The following is a 10846-nucleotide window of genomic DNA, read 5'->3' as shown; positions in this document are numbered from 1 at the left end:
GGGAAATGCACATGTGCTTCCAGGAAGTTGGACCTATCCGATCAAGTTTCCATTTCCATGACTCTTGGTAGCCATGGGGCCAGGTGTGGTCTGGGTGGCTCACACAGCAGTGGCAGGGGTACTTTTTCTGAGAAACCATAGTGAAGCCAGGAAACTGAACGCTAGTGGGGGTAATGCTGGAAGGGAAAAAGGTTAGAGGAGGGATCCCCAGTCTCTGTCCAACAGTATCTCTGACCCCAGAAACAAGCATGCACGGAACAGACTCAAAGCAGCTCACCTAAAGACAAAAGATCTGAACTGACATGGAACTGCTGTGCAAGCAACCATTTGCAACTCAAGACCAGCCAAGAAAATTCCCTCCTAAAACAAAGAAAACAACACTGCCGAAGAAAAAAACCAGTATCCGGGATCTGTTAACATTCACAAGGTCTAAGATACACTCAAAATTATCCAACGTACAAAGATCCTCCCAAATGAAACACATTCTCAAGAGAAAAGACAATGAGTTTTGTCTGACCTAGGGATGAACAAGTTGCTGGAATGAACAGATAAAGATATTAAAGCAGCTATTATAACAACAGTTAATGAAGTAAGACAGAACATGTTTTCGTAATTGGGAATCTCAGCAGAGAAATGGGAAGTCTAAGCAGAGAAATAAAAACAATAAAGTCAGAAGTAAATGGAAGTTACAGAACTGAAAATTAGAATTATGCAAAAAAAATTCACTGAAAAAACTTAATAGTCAAATAGACATGGCAGAGGAAAGAGTAAATGAACTCAAAGATAGAGCAATGGAAATGACCAAAAATGAAAAATGAGAAAAACAGATTTTGAAAAATAAACAATATCTCATTAGATTAGATAGAATGATCAAACATACAGGAATACTCGCAGGAGGAGAGGGAGAGAACAGGGCAGAAAAAAATATTTGAGGACATAAAAGCTGAATACTTTCTAAATTTGATGAAAGATAGAAATGTTTAGATACAACATACTATACAAACAAGAATCAGAGTGAACACAGAAAATCCAAGGCTAAGTCACATCATGGCACATTGTTAAAAGCCAAAGATAAAGAACAAATCTTGAACACTGACACATTGCATATAGAGGAACAGTGACGGTTAAATAGGCACCTTCTCATCAGAAACCCTAAAAGACAAAAAAGAATAGAATAACCTTTTGAAAATGCTGTAAGAGAAACAACTGTCAAACTAGAATTCTATATTTATTGAAAATATCATTTAAGAATGAAGGCAACTGCCCAGAGCAGTGGCATATTCTCTCAGATCTCTCTGCAAAAACTTGCACCTGAGGCCAGAGCCAGATGTTGTTTCAGAGATAATGGTGAGGTGTTCTGGAACATTCTTGATGCTTTTCAATTTCATTGGACATTCTGTTTATTGGGATTGGCATGGGTGAAGGACCAAACGCACTATCCAGCACTATCTTTAAAAAAGGGCCACATATGTAGATATAGAAAAGATAAAAGAACGCAACAGATCTACAGTCAAAGACCTCATAGTGACAGCAATGGGAAATCACATGAAAAATTCATCAGTGGAGGACACATAACTGGATCAATAAGCAAAAGGAAAACGTAGTTGCATGGTGAAATTCTTAGTGCAGGGTAAGCGGATTGAACGTAAAAAGAAATGTTCAGATAAGATATCCTTTCACTTAGGACATCCTTACCATCTGTCTTATGACTTGTTCTCTTCCTATTGAGATGTAATATATAATATAGAACTATGAAGTCTAAGAAAATAGCCCTTCTCTGGCCAGTGCAGTGGGCAGAACAGCACACAAGAAGAGATTATATTTGAATTGCATGTCATGGTATGAAGATAGGATCTTCATTCAGAGGAGGAGAGGGGAGGAGAGGAAGAAACTTATCATACAGGAAGAAAACATATATAAAACACAATGTCGTTTCAATTAAGCACTCTACCTCATTAAGTTTAGAAAGTCTTTAAAGGCAAAGCTAAGATATCTACTTAATCTGTATTTTTTACAAACAGTTATTTTTCAAAAATGAGACCAAAAAAAGGCATTTTCAGAGAAAAGAAAATTAAGATAATTTGTCACCAGAAGACCTGCATTACAATAAATGCTAAAGGACATTCTTCAGGCTAAAGGAAAATGACAGCAGATGGAAACTTGAATCCGCAGGAAAAGAAAGAAGAGCACTGGAAATGATGACTATCTGGATGATGCAAAAGACTGTTTTGGGCCCCGTTTACTTCCAGTTTCTTTGTAAACAGTTGAACTGTGTAAAGAAAAATATAATCTTTCTTGTAGGGTTTATAACATGTGTAGCTATAGCACAGATAACAACTATTATTATAGTAGTAATATTTTTCCAGTAGGTAGACAATGAAAATTAAAGAATGTATATTATAATTCTTAGGGAAAATACTGAAAAAGCTGCAAAGAAGCATAGCAAAAGAGTCAGCAGAAATATTAAACTGGAATTTTAAAAATATTCAAATAATCCAAAAAGCAGGAAAGGAGAACTAAGGGAACAAACAAACAAACAAACAAACAAACAAAAAAAAAAACAGAGGAGACAAATGGATGCTTAAGTAATAGACCCAACTAAACTATATTAATAATTATAATAAGTGTTAATGGATTAAACACTCCAAAAGATTGTCAGAATAGGTTACAAAACAAATGAAAACCAGCCATTTTCTACCAGGATCCCATTTAAATATGAAGATTCAGAGAGGTTATAGTAAACAGATGGAAAAAAAGATATGTAATGCAAACAAAAAGCATAAGTATGCTTAAGGGTCTTCGTTAATATCAAATAAAATAGATTTTAACAATATTGTATTGCCAAAGATAAAGGCACTTAATAAAGATAGAAGTGTCAATTCATCAGAAATATACAATAATTATAAATGTGTGTGCACCCAATACATGCAGCAAACTTACAAAATCAAGAAAAGAAGCAGTCAATTCTACATCATTTGGAGGATTTAATAGCTATCTCTTAGCAATTGATAAAATTAGACAAAGTCATCAGAGATGTAGAATATCTGAACAACATTATCAATCACTTTGATTTAAGTGATACTTTATGCTATACTCCACCACCACCAGCAGAATAAATATTTCACATTCTTTTAAAGTGCAGTTAGGGATTCACTAAGATAGACTATTTTCTGACCCATAAAACAAGCCCTAGTGAATTTAAATAGATTGAAATCATATCAAGTAGGTTCTCTTAGCACAGTAGAATTAAATTAGAAATATTGAAATAAGGTAACCAGGAAAACCCAAAATATCCTGGAAATTAAATGACTCATTTCTAATGACCTGAATCAAAGAAAAATATCACAAGCGAAATTAAGAAACATACAGAGCTAAAGCAGAACATAGAGAAGAACTGAGAGCAATAAATGCCTATATTGGGGGGGGGGGACGGCTCAAATAAATGATCAAAGTAAGCTTCTACCATGAGTGGAATAAATTGAACCCAGAACAAGCTAAAAAGAAGGAAATAATGAAGGTAAGTACTAGCATCAATAAAATAGAAAACAGAAAAGCAATGGCTGAATCTCTTCAAACTAAGAGCTAATGCTTGGAAAGATCAGTGTAACAGATAAACCTCCAGCTGGACTCATTAGGGAAAAAGAAAGCAGACAAATTAGCAATATTAGGAATAAAAGCAAGGGAACCACTGCAGAACCTCCAGCCATTAAAAAGATAGGAAGGAAATTTTATGGACTTGATGCCAATGAATTTGACAACCTAGATGAAATGGATAAATTTCTTGAAAGACACAAATGACCAAAACTGACACAGGAAGAAATAGCAAGCATGAGCTCTACCATCTCAATTTAAAAATTGACTTTATAATTAAAAACAGTTTCAAAAACAGCTTTTCTCCTTGGTATGATGATGAAGATCCTGGTGTCGCTGTGGGCCACCACCCTGTCTGGTATTAACAGTATTGTAAGAACAAGCCGTATTCAAACCCTTGCTTCTGCAGAGGTGTCCCAGATGCCAAGATCTGCATCTTTGACCTGGGGTGGAAGACAGCAAAAATGGATGAGTGCCCACTATGTGGTCACGTGATATCAGATGATTATGAGCAATTCTCTTCTAAACCCTGCAGGCTGCCAGTATTTGTGCCAATAAGTACATGGTGAAAAGCTGTAGAAAAGATGTTTTTCACATCTGAGTGTGGCTCCACCCCTTCCATGTCATCCATATCAATACGATGTCCTATGCTGGGGCTGACGTGCTCCCAACAGGTATGCTATGTGGGATGACTTTGGGAAGCCCCAGCGCACAGTGGTCGGATTCCACACTGGCCAAGTCATCATGTCCATCTGTACCAAGCTGCACAACAAGAAGCATGTGACTGAGGGCCTACACAGGTCCAAGTTCAAGTTCCGTGGCTGCCAGAAGATCCACATTGCTAAGATCCAGCTTTACTAAGTTTAATGTGGAGGAATTTGAAGACACGGTAGCTGAAAAGCAGATTATCCCAGATAGCTTATGGGGTCAAATATATCCCTAATCATGGCCTCCTGGGCAAATGGCAGGCTCTGCACTCGTGCGAACCTCAGCACTGTCCTCTTCTTTTTCATGCCCACCAGTAAATCCTACTTCCTGTCAAAAAAAAAAAAAAAACAAAAAACAAAAAAAACTTCCAACAATTTTACAAATAAAGTCCAGGTAATTTCACGGTTGAATCCTATCAAACATTTAAGGAAAATATTATACCAATCTTATACAAACTCTTTCAGAAAAACAGAAGGAAAAGAAATACTTCCTAATTCATTTTATGAAAGCCAGTTTTAACCTGATTCAAAAGCCAAAGTTCTCACAAAGAATGAGAACTACAGACTAATATCCCTCAGGAACATAAATACAGAATGTTTGATAAGATATTAGATTAGAAAATCAAATCCAGAAATATGTACATAGATGATAGATGATAGATAGATAGATAGATACATAGATAGATAGATAGATAAAGGTGTATATATATATATATATATGGATGATACATCATGAATAAGTAGAATTTATCCTGGAAATGCAAGGCTTGTTCAGTATTTAAACATTCAACAATGTAAATCTACTATATCAATAGAAAAAATAACAAAAATATATTTATTTTAATAGATACAGAAAAAGCATCTGATAATTTAACAGTAAAAGCATGCAGCAAACTAGAAATAGATATGAACTTCCTCAACATGACTAAGGGCATGTACAAAAAACCTACAACTGACATACTTAGTGGTGAAAGACTTAATATTTTCTAGGTTAAAAACATAGAAAATATTTTGCTTTTCAACACTACTATTTAGCCTTGCACTGGAGATCCTGGCCTGTGCAGTAAAATTAGAAGAAGTAATAAAAGGCATATAAATGAGAAAGAAAGTAAAATTATCTTATTTGCAGATGACAGGAATCTACAAAAGGGCTATTAGAACTAATAAGTGAATTTAGCAAGGTTGCAGGATACAAAGCCAATATATAAAAAGCAGCTGAAATTCTAGATATAGCATCAATTACAAAATGAAATAGTAAAAACCACTTCATTTGCAGTAGCATCAAAGGTATTTGGGAATAAATTTAATGAACAGCACATAAGGCCTTTATACCAAATACTAGGATAATTTGCATAGGAAAACTAAAGTAGACCTTAATGGAGAGACGTACCGTGTTTATGGACTGGAAGACTTGACATTGTTAAGATGGCAATCTTCCCTAAGCTGATCCATAGATTTGATGTAATTTCAATCAAAGTCTTAACTGGCTGCTTTTGAAAGATATTGACAAGCTAATTCTAAATTTATATGGAAAGGAAAGAGACCCAGAATAGCCTAAATAATTTCAGTAAAGAAGAAAAACTTTGAACTTAAACATTGCCTAATTTCAAGTCTTACAATAAAGGTACAGTAATCAAGACAGTATATTCAAGTGTAAGGCTAGACATATAAATAGATTGGACAGAATAGAAAATCTAAAAATAAACTCACACTTTTATGGTCAATTTTTTCTGAAAGTGCTAGATTCAATGAAAAAAAGATAATTTTATTTTTCAAAAAGTGTTGCTGGAACACCTAGACCTCTGGGGGGAAAAAAATCTTTGATAACTGAATCAAACCATACATTCAAATTAACTCAGTATGTATCATCATCTAAATATAAGACCTAAATTATAAAACTTCAAAAACTAAACATAGGAAGAAATCTATGTGGTATTATTTTAGGCAAAGATTTCTTACACAGGTATAAAAAGCCCAAACTATAACACACACAAAAATTGTAAAATGGACTTCATTAAGATGAAATCACTTTCTCTTTGAAAGATATAAATGAGGGGGGAAAAGCAAGTCACAGTCATATTTAGAAAAATAATTGTGAAACATATGTTTGACAAGGGTTTATCCAGAATACATCAAGAATTCTTACAATTCAATAATAAGACTAAATAATCCAATAGAAAATAGACCAAAGATTTGAATAGATGCATTATAAAAGATGATAGATCAATGGCTAGTAAGCACACAAAAATATGCTCAACATAATTAGTCATCAGAGAAATGTAACTTACAAAGATAGTGAGATACTACCACATACCCACTAGGGTAGTAAAAGTTAAGAAACCTAACAATACCAAATGTTGGTGAGGATGTGGAACAAGTAGACCTTCACACATTTCTGGTGGGAATGCAAAACTGGTTTACGTGCTTTGGAAAACAATATGGCAGCATCTTATGAATTCAAACATAAATATGCTATCAACCCCAGCAACTCTACTTCTAGTCATTGCCTAAGAGAAATAAATACATATGTTCACAGAAAGACATGTATGTAAGTAAATAAGTCAATAGCAGCATTATTCATAATAGCAAAAAAGTGGAAACAACCCAAAAATTCAACTAATGAATGGATAAGCAAAGTATAGGACATCCATAATATGGAACAACAAAAAGTTAATACACAAAACATGAATGGCTCTTGAAAACATTTTGCTAATTGAGAAAAATTAAACACAAGACACTACGTAATGGATGATTACATAAATATTAAATTCCAAAAAAGGCAAGGCTATGGTGATTGCAAAGGGTTGGATGGGAGAAGAGGGGGTTAACTTACAAGGGACAAGAGGAAAAGGTTTAGGTAAAGGAACATGTTGTATAAGTGATTTGGGGGGTGGTTACACAACTGTTTAGAATTACCAAATTTTATCAAAATACACATTTAAATGTGGTGAACTATACCTCAATTAGAAAAGAAAAGAAAACTTAGACCTCTCATTTGGTAAAACAAGCAAAAAAAACAAGCAAAAACTTCTTTTGTTTACTGTATTTTCAACAAGAAGCTCCATATTGAAAATGATTTGAACGTAGAGTCTTGAATTTGGGCATGTTCTGTTCAGTGGAATCTCAGTGATAGAGAATAGTTTCAAGCCCTAGCTCTTCTTTCCACCTCCTGCAGTTTTTACTAATAGCTAACTCCAGGCAAAAGGGAAAGATGAAAGAAGAAAAGCTCATATTGCTTATCTACTTACGTTTGTGATTTTGCCCCATTGCCACAAGTACCGTCTAATTCCATCATGCCGCTATGAGACACTACAATTCTGGTAAGAAAAAAAATGTCTTCCCCTCCAGCCACTCTTTTTCATGGGAAAAAAAAACTGTTGCTGTAAACAATTTGGGAAATAAAATTAGAGTACAAAATGATACTTGTTTGCCACATGCAAAGACCTAGGAATTGAACCATCTGTATGTGAACTGGGGTGAAGTTTTTACATGTGTGATAAGGCTTTATTCTTTTCTAGCACACGGAGCATGTCCTTGCTGTTAGCTTGGCACCTCTCTTTAAGTACCAAAAAAAGCCTCTGGTCTGGATGACCAGCCCTGCCAGTTATCTAGGTAATACTGCTTCTCCTCCTTTTGCCTCTACAGAAAACTGACTTTGTTCAGGGTATGAAAGCTGGCAGTTTAAATGCTCACCTCTCCAGATTCTTCTGCCATTTTGGATAATGAGATATAAGTGAGCCTACTTACATTTCAGTGGTACTTGTAGAACCGTCGGTTTCCTGATAAATCGATGATCAAGTCAGATGACCCATGCCCTTTGTGCTTAACCTTCAGAAAGAGGTGCAGCTATCCTGTGGTCATGACAATGAAAGCCATACCCTAAGAGTAGCTGCAGTTTGAGGGATTTTGGAGTTGATCAAGAAAAAAGACATGGCCACCGGGCACAGTGACACAAAACAGGCTTGATTGGGCTGTGCTAGGATGGGGTTGCACAGGATGGATTCACAACATGGGACAGTCCAGAAGCTCACAGTGAGAAGAGGCCGCTATCCAGAAGGGGTAGGGGGGTAAGGAGACTCCCAGAGGAAATGGCGGTGGGAGAGGGGTCTCATGCACCCAACTGATGAAGCTCAGTGGGGAGTCTGTGGGTCAGAAAGCCCCCAAGGGCCACAACAGCTGGCGGTCATATAACCACAAGGCTCTCTACCATCTATTGACAGCAGATGTGGAGTGAGGTTTTGTGAGGTATGCAAAGCAGGCACGCTCTAAGTGGCAAACAATCTACTCGTTTGGACTCTCTTTAAAATAATTGCATGTGTAAAATTTTGAGTTTGGTACTGGCAGGCTTTTGTGCTGATGGGCCTCAGCCTACAGTGAAGGAATGAACAACCTAGGGGCCAATACACAGAGGCTCATTTCTATAACTGAGTGATGAAGCAAGAGCAGGATGGGGCTGGGTCCTGTGTGGTGTTCTCAGGCAGAGGCTTCTAGTTAGTTGAGTAGGATAAAACCCGTTTGGTTGAATCACTAGATTCAGGGTTCTGTAAAATATATACGACTCTATTTTAGAAATCTCGTTAAGCTCTTTACATGTCCTATTCCATTTACTCCTTATAGCAATTCTATGCAGTAACTATTATTCTTATACCTTCAGCAGAAGCGACCGAGACCCACAGACCTAAAGGAACTTACCCATAGTCACACAGCTAAACAAGTCTTTGGAGCCAGTATCTAGTTTACTGAAAATAAATGGATGAAAGAATGTTAATAACAATATGTAGAAATACAGAAAGCCAGACTGGGGGACATGGTCCAGATCTACTGGTCTAATTTCTTCAAAAAGCCAACAGCACTGTGAAAAAGAGAGGGAGAACTTTCTGGATTTAGAGACTCAAGACAACTTGTAATGTTGGCCAAGTTGGATAAAACTCATGACGTCCCATCTCTACCACTGATCACAACTGAAACCTCTGAACAGAATATAAAAAGCAGCTACTTGAAGATCTTGAAAAGTAAACAAAGGGTGGACTGGGGACAAAAGTCAAAACCTGAATCATGATGGATGACATGATCAGCTTTCTCTGTGTGGAACTGTGTGTCCGTGTGGGAGGCTAAACTCCAAGAAGTCCATCATTCTGGATAGAGGACTAAGAAAGACTGCATGGGGCCAAAGATTGTAGGACAAATCCCAGATTGCAGAGAGCTGGAGATGGGCACCCCCCAGTTCTGTGCATGAACTGACATAAGCCCAGGGTCCCCCGTGAGCTATATATGGTGTCACAGACCAAATACACATAGCACAGTGTTTGAGAACTGAATTCCATATAAACCACTGCCCCAGCGTCAGACTAACCCTTGTGTGGTGCCTGTGCTGGGCCAGACATTTTACTAAAGAAAATATACAGTAGGCGAATAAGCCCATAGAAGCCTCCTCAACATTATTTAGTCCTCGGGAACATGCGAATTAAAACCACAAAGACAAAGCTCTACGCACTTCTCAGAGTGACTACAATAACCAATGGTGACAACACAAAATGCTGGCAAGGGTGCAGAGCAACTAGAACATTCCTACACATCCGTTGGGAATAAAATATGATATAGCTACTTTGGAAAAATAGTTCGGCCATTTCTTACAGAGTTGAACATGCACTCACCATATGATTCAATCCTACTTATAGGTATTTACCCAAAGAGATGGTAATATTCACACAAAAACCTATATATGAAGGTTTATAACAGCTTAATTTATAAGCCCCCCCTAATATTGGAAATAACCCAATGTCCTATAGCTGGTTCATGGATAAACAAGTTGTGGTATGCGTAAGCAATGGAATACTACTCAGGATTATATGACATACTGGCAAAGACAAAATTATAGGGATGGAGAATATATTGCTCAGTAGCTGTTGAAGAGAGTGTCACTATGGTGGAGCAGCCAAAAGGAGTTTTTTGGCAGTGATGGAACTGCCTATATCTTATGGTGGTGGCTACCCAAATTTAGACATTTGTCTAAACTTGTAAAACAGTACACACAAAAAAGGTGAACTTTACTATAAATTCTTCTTATTTATTTTTTTACTGTAAATTCTTAAACTAAATAATTAAAGGACATTCAAGTGATGTAGCAACCAAATGTAACATGTAGTCCCTTTTTTGATTGTGTTTTGAACAAACTAACTGAAAAAAGACATTTTGAGATTTCTGCAGAAACTTACATATGGAGTCCATGTTAAACGATACCAAGGAATTGTCGCTTTTGTTAGTGGTCATGTGGGCATTGGGATTGAGTGTAAAATATCCATCTGTTTAAGAGATGCTTACGATGTCATGGCATACAGCCCTTCATCGTACCAACTGATGTTGGTTATGTCTACAGATTTTCAAATATTTTAGCACATAATCAAAATAAAAAACTGTGTGGTGTCAAAATAAGCAAAAATACAATTTTTTAAAATGGATCTAAAATTCATACCTATTTTTAATTATGCTGAAGAACTTACTTTTTCCCACTATCCTATGCATCCCGATGTATTTGTTGCAACTTTCCT

At 36.4% G+C, this 10846-nt stretch overlaps 1 pseudogene; it reads left to right on the top strand.

Annotated features, from left to right (window-relative positions):
• The first annotated feature begins 3442 nt into the window (after positions 1-3442).
• Positions 3443-4842, top strand: LOC103677507 (annotated as a pseudogene).
• The last annotated feature ends 6004 nt before the right edge of the window (positions 4843-10846 follow it).

This window comes from Ursus maritimus, unplaced genomic scaffold, assembly GCF_017311325.1.
Source record: "Ursus maritimus isolate PB19 unplaced genomic scaffold, ASM1731132v1 scaffold_9, whole genome shotgun sequence".
Lineage (NCBI taxonomy): Eukaryota > Metazoa > Chordata > Mammalia > Carnivora > Ursidae > Ursus > Ursus maritimus.
The sequence above is the reverse complement of the archived record's forward strand: the minus strand, read 5'-3'. Positions and strand labels throughout refer to the sequence as shown.